At 48.6% G+C, this 8,203-nt stretch overlaps 1 pseudogene; it reads left to right on the top strand.

Annotated features, from left to right (window-relative positions):
- The first annotated feature begins 5,325 nt into the window (after nt 1–5,325).
- On the top strand, nt 5,326–6,809 carry LOC148542820 (uncharacterized; annotated as a pseudogene).
- The last annotated feature ends 1,394 nt before the right edge of the window (nt 6,810–8,203 follow it).

The raw sequence follows: 8,203 nt of genomic DNA, 5'->3' as shown, positions 1-8,203 counted from the left end.
TAAAGAGTGCTTCTCCCCTGTGTTGTAAGTATATTTTTTCTGAATTTTCTGATAACTATTCCGTCCTGACCGATTAGACACTTCACTTGTTTCTCGAAAGTGCCCTCTGGATAGAGGTGAATTATGTTATAATATATAAATCATAATTACAACGTAATTTGCTTTGTTAGATTGTATGACAAAATCTGTAGCATTGTCAGACTCGGCAATGGTCACACAACCTGTGGAACTAACTCATCGATATTTTCCTCTTACCGGAGGCAATAGACAAATAAGGCATCTGTATTTAGTTAGCAGTGACAGTAACATAGAAACATAGAATTTGACGGCAGATAAGAACCAATTGGCTCATCTAGTCTGCCCCGTTTTTAAATATATTGTTACCTCAACCCTTATTGATCTTTACTTCTTCTGAAGGATATCCTTATGTCTATCCCATGCATGTTTAAATTGCTCTACTGTCTTAGCCTCTACCACCTCTGATGGGAGGCTATTCCACTTCTCCACTACCCTTTCTGTGCGGTAATTTTTCTTCAAATTTCCCCTGAACCTACCACCCTCCAGTTTCAGAACTTGTCCTATTGTTCTAATACTTCTCTTTCTTTGAAGAATGTCTCCTTCCTTTACCTTGTTAAAACCCTTTATATATTTGAACAGGTTGGGAAGTGTGAATGGCAGGAGGAATAACCCCCATAGCAAATATTTTGTTTGTTATCTGATACAAGCAGAATATTAAAGCAAATCTAACATGACAAAGGGACCGATTCATCATCGGAGGCCGCATGGCTCCCATGATTAAGTATTGATCTTGCTGCGAGGGATACATTGCACTGGGGCAATTCATAATTGCTCCAGTGTAGGGACAGCTGCTCCAAAAAGTAGCTGTCACCTCAGTTTTTAGAGATGTGTGCTGACCCCCGTGTTTTGGTTTTGGATCTGTATCTCCTCGTGTTTTGGATCTGGATTGGTTTTGCCAAAACCGCCCTTGCGTGTTTTGTTTTTGGACCTGGATTTTTTTTTTTTTATTCATAAAAACAGCTAAAATCACATAATTTGGGCCTGTTTTTGTTCCTACAGTATTATTAACTTCAATAACATTTATTTCCAGTCATTTCCAGTCCATTTTGACCACCTCACAGTTCACAATATGGTTTTTTTTTTAATCTAGTTTAGGGCCATAAGGTTGCATCCAGCTAGTTGGCTGACTAAGCTAATCGACAGCAGTGAGCGGCACTAACATGTGGCAGTTCATCTTCAAACATGGAACAGAGTGGCATTGCAGTGGTAGACAGGATGGCAGTTTAATAAACTATACAGTGAAGGAAAAAAAAAGGAAAGGCTCTCTCCTACTTATACCATATATATTAGATAAATACTTAGATATGTTATAGGTAGCAGCTATCAAAAATAGGTGAAACCGAAAGATTGCATAAGAAAAGAGGTGTGTTAAACCTCTAGGATGGGGGCCGGCATGTATGCAAATTACTGTTTAGAGTTAGCCTATCGTTAGCAGGGGCGGGTTTTCAATAGAGACATTATATAAGGGGCTAGAAGTGAGGGCCAAAGCCTCTTTGTTCCAGATTGTGGTCAGTGTCAGAGTTGGTCAGTGATAGTCTGTACCTTACATTGGTCTGTTAATTCTTTTCTTTTTTATTTTCATCACTAGATTCTCTTCCCTTCTTATCCCTGCCCCTATTTTCTACATTTCACACTTTGCTTTCCCTCACTTTCCTGGCTCTATATAAATAAATAGCAGCACATTATTGTCCCTTTACCTGGCCCTGTCCACCCTCGCTTTTGTCATTAGCCATGCCCCGTCCCCGCCGCTCTGCGCCCCCCCCCTGCCCGCTTCCTCCAGAATGACCTGAATACTGGCTCACGCCAGCGGCGTGGGGCGGCCCCTGCTGCGGACGCGGCGGGTGCTTCTCCAGGCGCCGCTACGGAGCGGGGCCTGCGCAGGCGTGGAGGAGCAGCCTCCGTCGCGGATGCGGCGGATCCTGTCTCCGGCGCCAATCATGCTGGGCGTCGCGGGGTGGCCCCTGCCGTGTGTGCGGCGGGTGGTGCCTCCGGCGACGCTGCTATGCAGGCGCGGGGTTCAGGCCGGCGCCCGGCTCTGCTGACTCCGGGCGCGGCCGGAGCTCCCGCGATCACTGCGGCTGGTAGCGGGCAGGAGCGCGCCGCGACACCTACGCGCGGGCGCGCTCTCCCATCCGGCGGCCAGGTCACAGCCTCCGCTAAAAGGCGGAGGTCCCGGCGGGGCCATAGAGCCCCATCTAGGAGCAGCCAAGGCCATGCTAGTGTCCCCATGGTCCTTCCCGTTCCCCGCTCACGGCGGGGCGCCCGCCATGTTAGTGAGCGGGGGGCGGGGCTTAGCCATTACAGCCATTCCACATCCAGTCTGTCCCCTGCTCATGTTCCCAGGGCTGGGGCTCAGAATTCTAGTACCAGTAATAGGGTGCAATCCCCTGCATCTGTGAGTGTTGCCACCCCTCCCCCTTTTGCTGCGCAGCCAGATCCCTCAGCCATCGCATCTGCTTTGTCAACCCTGGCGGCTGTGCTTGCCCCATTTTTGGCAGCTCTGCCGGCAGGCTCGTTGCCTACTCAAACTGTCGCGCCTGCTAACGTCAATCCTGTAGGGGCGCAGGGGGGGTCAGAGGTAGAGCAGCTGGCGCAAGCATTGAGAGCCATTGCCCCTAGCTTGGCCCAGCATAGCGTGGGCACTAGTGCGCCATCAGTTCCGATCACTCAAGACTCGAGGCGTGGCAATATGGATGCTAGGTTGCCTGCCGCAGAGGTGGCGGCCGGTGTTTTTCCTTCTTTTTCAGATGACGTGGTCGAAGAAGGAGAGCTGGTTGACGAGGATGTCGGGGAGGGGCCGTCTGGATTTTCCTCTGATACCATGACATCGGAGGGTTCAGGTGGGTCTTTCTCAGACTCTAGTTCCTTGACGTCTTCTTTTGCTTCCTCTATATCTAACGCGAACAGCGCGGGCAGAGCGCGCAAGAGAGCAGCTAAATATGCAAAATTGGAGGCAAAGCGTCGCTCAAGGCGTAAGCATAGCACCCATAAGCGCAAGCCAATAGAGAAGGGTTTAGAAGGTTCTGCAGGGGTACATTGTGACAACACCGCTGTATTGCGAGGTTTAAGAGCGACTTGCCGCAGTAAGATCCGCAAAGGTGACTATGTGGATATTTTTGCACTTACGGAAAAAGCTAAGAAGGCGTTTAAGGCGGCTAGGGCAAAGGGTGGTATAGGTTTGGAAGCTTTCAAATCTTACAATAATTGGTTGGCCGGTTTTTGCATTTTTTCGGCTTGTTATTTGGAGACGCGCCCAGAGGAGCACCTGAACGTCATTAGGTACCTCCATTTAGTTCATAGCATGCAGTTGTCCTCCAGGGGCATGGCTTGGCGAGCGTACGATGAAGAATTCCGTCGCAAGCAGGACGGCAGCCGGGTGATGGATCTAGGCTGGAAGGACGTAGAGGTTTAGCTCGAGGTCACGCAGCCTTTGCGTCCTGCGTTTGAAGCGTACAACGTGAATAAATCAGCTAGTTCAGGTCGTCAGGGCCAGCAGCAGGCGACCGATGGAAAATGTTTTGCTTTTAATAATTCCACTTGTACGCAGGGTCGAAAATGTCGTTTTCGTCACCTCTGCTTGCGATGTAGTGGCAGCCACCCAGTTGCCAAGTGCTTCAAGGCGGGTGCTCAGCAACAGCCTGCTCAGCCGCCAAAAGGCGCTGGTTCTAAGTAAAGCTTCATCCCCCGTCTGCGTCGCCGCAATGGCAAAATGGTTGCGTTGGTACCCTGTTCTCCGGGACGCGGAATTTTTGTTAAAAGGTTTCAGCTTTGGTTTCCAGTTACCTATTTGCAGAGAGGTTGACACAGGTTCGCCTAGGAATTTGAAATCTGCGTTCGAGTTGCCTCACATTCTTAGGGAGAAAGTGGCTAGCGAGGTTACCTTAGGACGCATGGCAGGGCCTTTTACAGAACCTCCCATAAGGGATCTTGTGATTTCCCCAGTGGGAGTGGTCCCCAAGAAGATTCCAGGAAAGTACAGGCTTATTCAACATCTGTCTTATCCGCCAGGCTCATCAGTAAATGATGCCATACCAGTTGAGGTTTCCTCGGTGGTGTACCAGTCGTTTGACGATGCTTTGAAAGTTTGAACGTAGTTAGGTTTTATGGTCCAGGCGCGCTGATGGCTAAGATAGATGTTGAATCGGCTTTTCGTCTGCTTCCCTTACACCCAGAGTCATTCCGGTTTATGGGCTTTCGCTTGGACGGCGAATATTACATAGACAAGTGCTTGCCTATGGGATGTTCGGTGTCATGCGCATATTTTGAGCGATTTAGCACCTTCTTGCACTGGTGCGTGGAATTTTCTTGCGGAGGTCATGGGATAGCCCACTATCTCGATGACTTCTTGTGTGTCAGCCCTTCTGGTTCAGATAGATGTAGTTATTTGTTGTTTTCTTTGCAAGCGCTGTTTTTTCATTTTGGAGTCCCAGTTGCTGCGGACAAAACTGAGGGCCCTGCCTCTTGCTTGTCATTCCTGGGTATCGAGATCGATACCTCGGCGGGCGCCTGTCGCCTTCCCCTCGATAAGGTTCACAAATTGCGTAATGCCATAGAAGAGTGCACGGCTTCCAATAAAATTACCCTGCGGCAGGCGCAATCTCTCCTGGGCCTGTTGAACTTTGCCTGTAGGGTCATTCCTATGGGCAGAGTTTTTTCGCGCAAGCTAGAAAGGGCCACGGCTGGAGTCACTAAGCCGAGACATTTACTCCGTTTGTCCTCAGAGATTAAGCGGGACCTCTCTGTCTGGGTCTCGTTTCTGCAGGATTTTAATGGTGTCCGGCTGTGGTTGCCTCCACCCGCGGACAATTTGCAGCTGCAGCTGTTCACCGATGCGGCAGGCGCCACGGGATTCGGTTGCTACCTTGATGGTTCCTGGTGCGTTGGTCATTGGCCAGAGGAATGGGAAGGAAGGGGTTTGACCAGGGACTTGCTCCTTCTCGAACTCTTTCCCATAATGGTTTCCTTAGAAATCTGGAGTGAACGCTTGCGCAATCGCAGCATCGTGATCAGGTGTGACAACCTGGGCGTGGTGCACGCGATTAATCGTCAACGCGCATCTTCCCTGCTGGTTTTGCGTTTGCTTGCGCAGCTGGTGCTGACATGTTTGCGTTTTAACATCATGTTTAAAGCAAGACACGTGCCGGGGGTAGAGAATGGGATAGCTGATGCGTTATCACGTTTTCAGTGGGCTAGATTCCGATCTTTGGCCCCTGGTGCTGACGTTGATGCTGTGCTTTGCCCCTCTTATGTTTGGCAGGTGATCGAGCCGGCATGGAGGGCTTAGCAGAGCAGTCTCTAGCCCCCTCCACTTTGCGAGCTTATCGTCAGGCTTGGCATGAATGGGAAGACTATTCCCGTAGCAGCAGGCAGGCAGGTAAGGGTCAGCATCGTGCAATGCTTTCTTTTATTTGGAGTCTCCGTTTGGGGGATAGATCCAGGGCTTCTGTGGCGCGCTCCTTGGCAGGCATTGCATTTTATGTTAAATTAAGGGGACAACCTGACTTTACTAAAAGCTTTCTGATTGCGAAGGCTTGAAAGGGTTGGGCGCGGGTCTCTCGGCCAGTTGCTGACCGTAGGAAACCTGTGGACGCCCATTTGCTTCCGGCAGTGCTGGGGGCAGTCCCCGAAGTGGCGTTTACCGAGTACGAGGCGATCCTGATCCAACTGGCGTTTTCGGTGGCTTTTCACGGCGCATTGCGCGTATCGGAGTTGGTGGCATCTTCCTAACGGGTTGATGCCACCATGCTCTGCTCGGATATCTCGGTCACTCATAGAGCTTTGCTTTGTAGGATACGGCGGTCAAAGACCGACCAGACTGGTAGGGGTAGGTGGTTCTCGTTGAGTCCGTCTAAGGACGAACGGATCTGCCCTGTGGCGTTAGCGATGCGTTACGCATTGTTACGCCCGGATGTACCTGGTTCATGGCTTATGCACTTGGACAGGACTCCGCTTACCAAATACCAGTTTGGTTGGTTTCTGAAGCGGTGTGTATCGGGTTTAGGCCTCTCACCTCAGGATTTTGGTACGCACTCATTTAGGATCGGCGCCGCAACTTCGGCAGCTGCTGCGGGTTTCTCACCGTCGGAAATTAAGTCACTGGGACGTTGGAAATCGGATAGTTATAAAAGTTACATCCGACCTACTCATTAAGATTGTTTGGAACCATAGGGCAATGTAATATTTTCAATGTTATGTTTTATTGCTTGCCTGGTTTTCTTGTTTTTGTCTCAAGTTCCGTCTCGTCTTGTCTCGTCTGTTACCCCTGTCTACCCTACTCGGGATTAGCTACTCGCCATTGCTGGCAATGGGAGTCTTGAGGGATTTTACAATTTTTGCCTGATCTGACGGATTCAATTCGGCTAATTTCAAAACATTTAATTAGGTCATAGTCCATCCCTCAGCAGGTTTTTATTTTACCTCTTGCCGAGTTCACATGTTTTTTCCCAATTTCCCCCCACCCATTCTTCCCCTTTGTGTCTTTTTGTTTGTCCTAGCCACTTTAAATAGTAAAGCTGGCAACCAATAGAAACTTTTTCTTTTGGCAGATACTCACTTATTGTTCTTTCAGATCCCACTAATACACCATAAAATTTTATTGTTTTATTACAACTACTAATTTGGTATTTACTGCTTTTCTCCATTTTTAGGTTTGCTCTTTGACACGCAGGACATTTGGGTTATAGGCCATTCTTATATTTTCTGGGCCGCTAGCTTTATGAGTTCAGATCATGCTCCACTTTGTGAACATTCTGCTAGGATCCATTGGATAGATTTCAGGGGTATGAGATGGCATTCCTTTTGTCCTAGACTGTTAGAGTACGCAAAAATTTTTGGCAGGCCACGTATTTTGGTGACCCATTTAGGAGGCAACGACTTAGGACAGAGGTCCTCTTTAGCATTGCGACTTGATATAATTAACAATTTGGCGAGGGTGCTATCGGCCTGGCCCTCGTGTACATTACTTTGGTCTTGCATTGTGCCTCGACAGGTCTGGCGTGGGGTTAGGAGTTTTCCCGCTATAGATGAGGCTAGGAAGAAGCTTAACTTTGCAGTAGCCAAATTTGTGATGGCCAATGATGGCCGTGTCATTTACCATAAGGGCATTCAATTTCGTTTTAGTCATTTATATAGGGCTGATGGAGTTCATTTGACAGAAGAAGGTGTGTCATTATTTCTTGTGGATCTTTTTAGGGTGTTGGCGTTATTGGGGTAGTCCTTGGTATGGTGGCGGTGCGGCGGTTTTTCTAAGCAGAACCTTGCTGTGGCGGGAAAGAACGGCAGTTCACCAGTCCGGGTGCAATTATGAGTTAAGGGCGTTCCCTTCGTTGACTGGTAGTTGGCTGTACCAACCTAACGGGGGGCAGTATCATCACCTAAATGGGTGGGTAGTCAAGTTAGGGGGTGAGCGTTACCTTTTGTGTTTGACATGGTTTACATGGTTATGTGTATGCACTCTGGGCGATCTACGCCTGCTATGTCTTTTGTTGTTTGTGTGTGGGCATAGCAGATCTGGCTGATTTCTGGCCGTCCTTCCTTTGCCACCATACATCCTTAATTAATTTAAGAATTAATAAATAATATTAATTTCTCCAATAAATCGCCATCAAGTTATCTGCCAAATCCACGTCTCAGTGTCTTTATTTTATGTTAGTATGATAAGTGGTTTGCACACATGACAACACCTCATCAGATAGAAGGTTTAGTGAAACCGAAAGATTGCATAAGAAAAGAGGTGTGTTAAACCTCTAGGATGGGGGCCGGCATGTATGCAAATTACTGTTTAGAGTTAGCCTATCGTTAGCAGGGGCGGGTTTTCAATAGAGACATTATATAAGGGGCTAGAAGTGAGGGCCAAAGCCTCTTTGTTCCAGATTGCCCACCCTCCCTTCCCTTTGCAATTATTGGCAGGTTGTTGTAGTTAATTATGTAGTGGCGGAAAGAACGGCAGTTCACCAGTCCGGGTGCAATTATGAGTTAAGGGCGTTCCCTTCGTTGACTGGTAGTTGGCTGTACCAACCTAACGGGGGGCAGTATCATCACCTAAACGGGTGGGTAGTCAAGTTAGAGGGTGAGCGTTACCTTTTGTGTTTGACATGGTTTACATGGTTATGTGTATGCACTCTGG

Source organism: Taudactylus pleione, unplaced genomic scaffold, assembly GCF_031769625.1.
Source record: "Taudactylus pleione unplaced genomic scaffold, aTauple2 ptg000008l, whole genome shotgun sequence".
NCBI classification, from domain to species: Eukaryota; Metazoa; Chordata; class Amphibia; order Anura; family Myobatrachidae; genus Taudactylus; species Taudactylus pleione.
The sequence above is the reverse complement of the archived record's forward strand: the minus strand, read 5'-3'. Positions and strand labels throughout refer to the sequence as shown.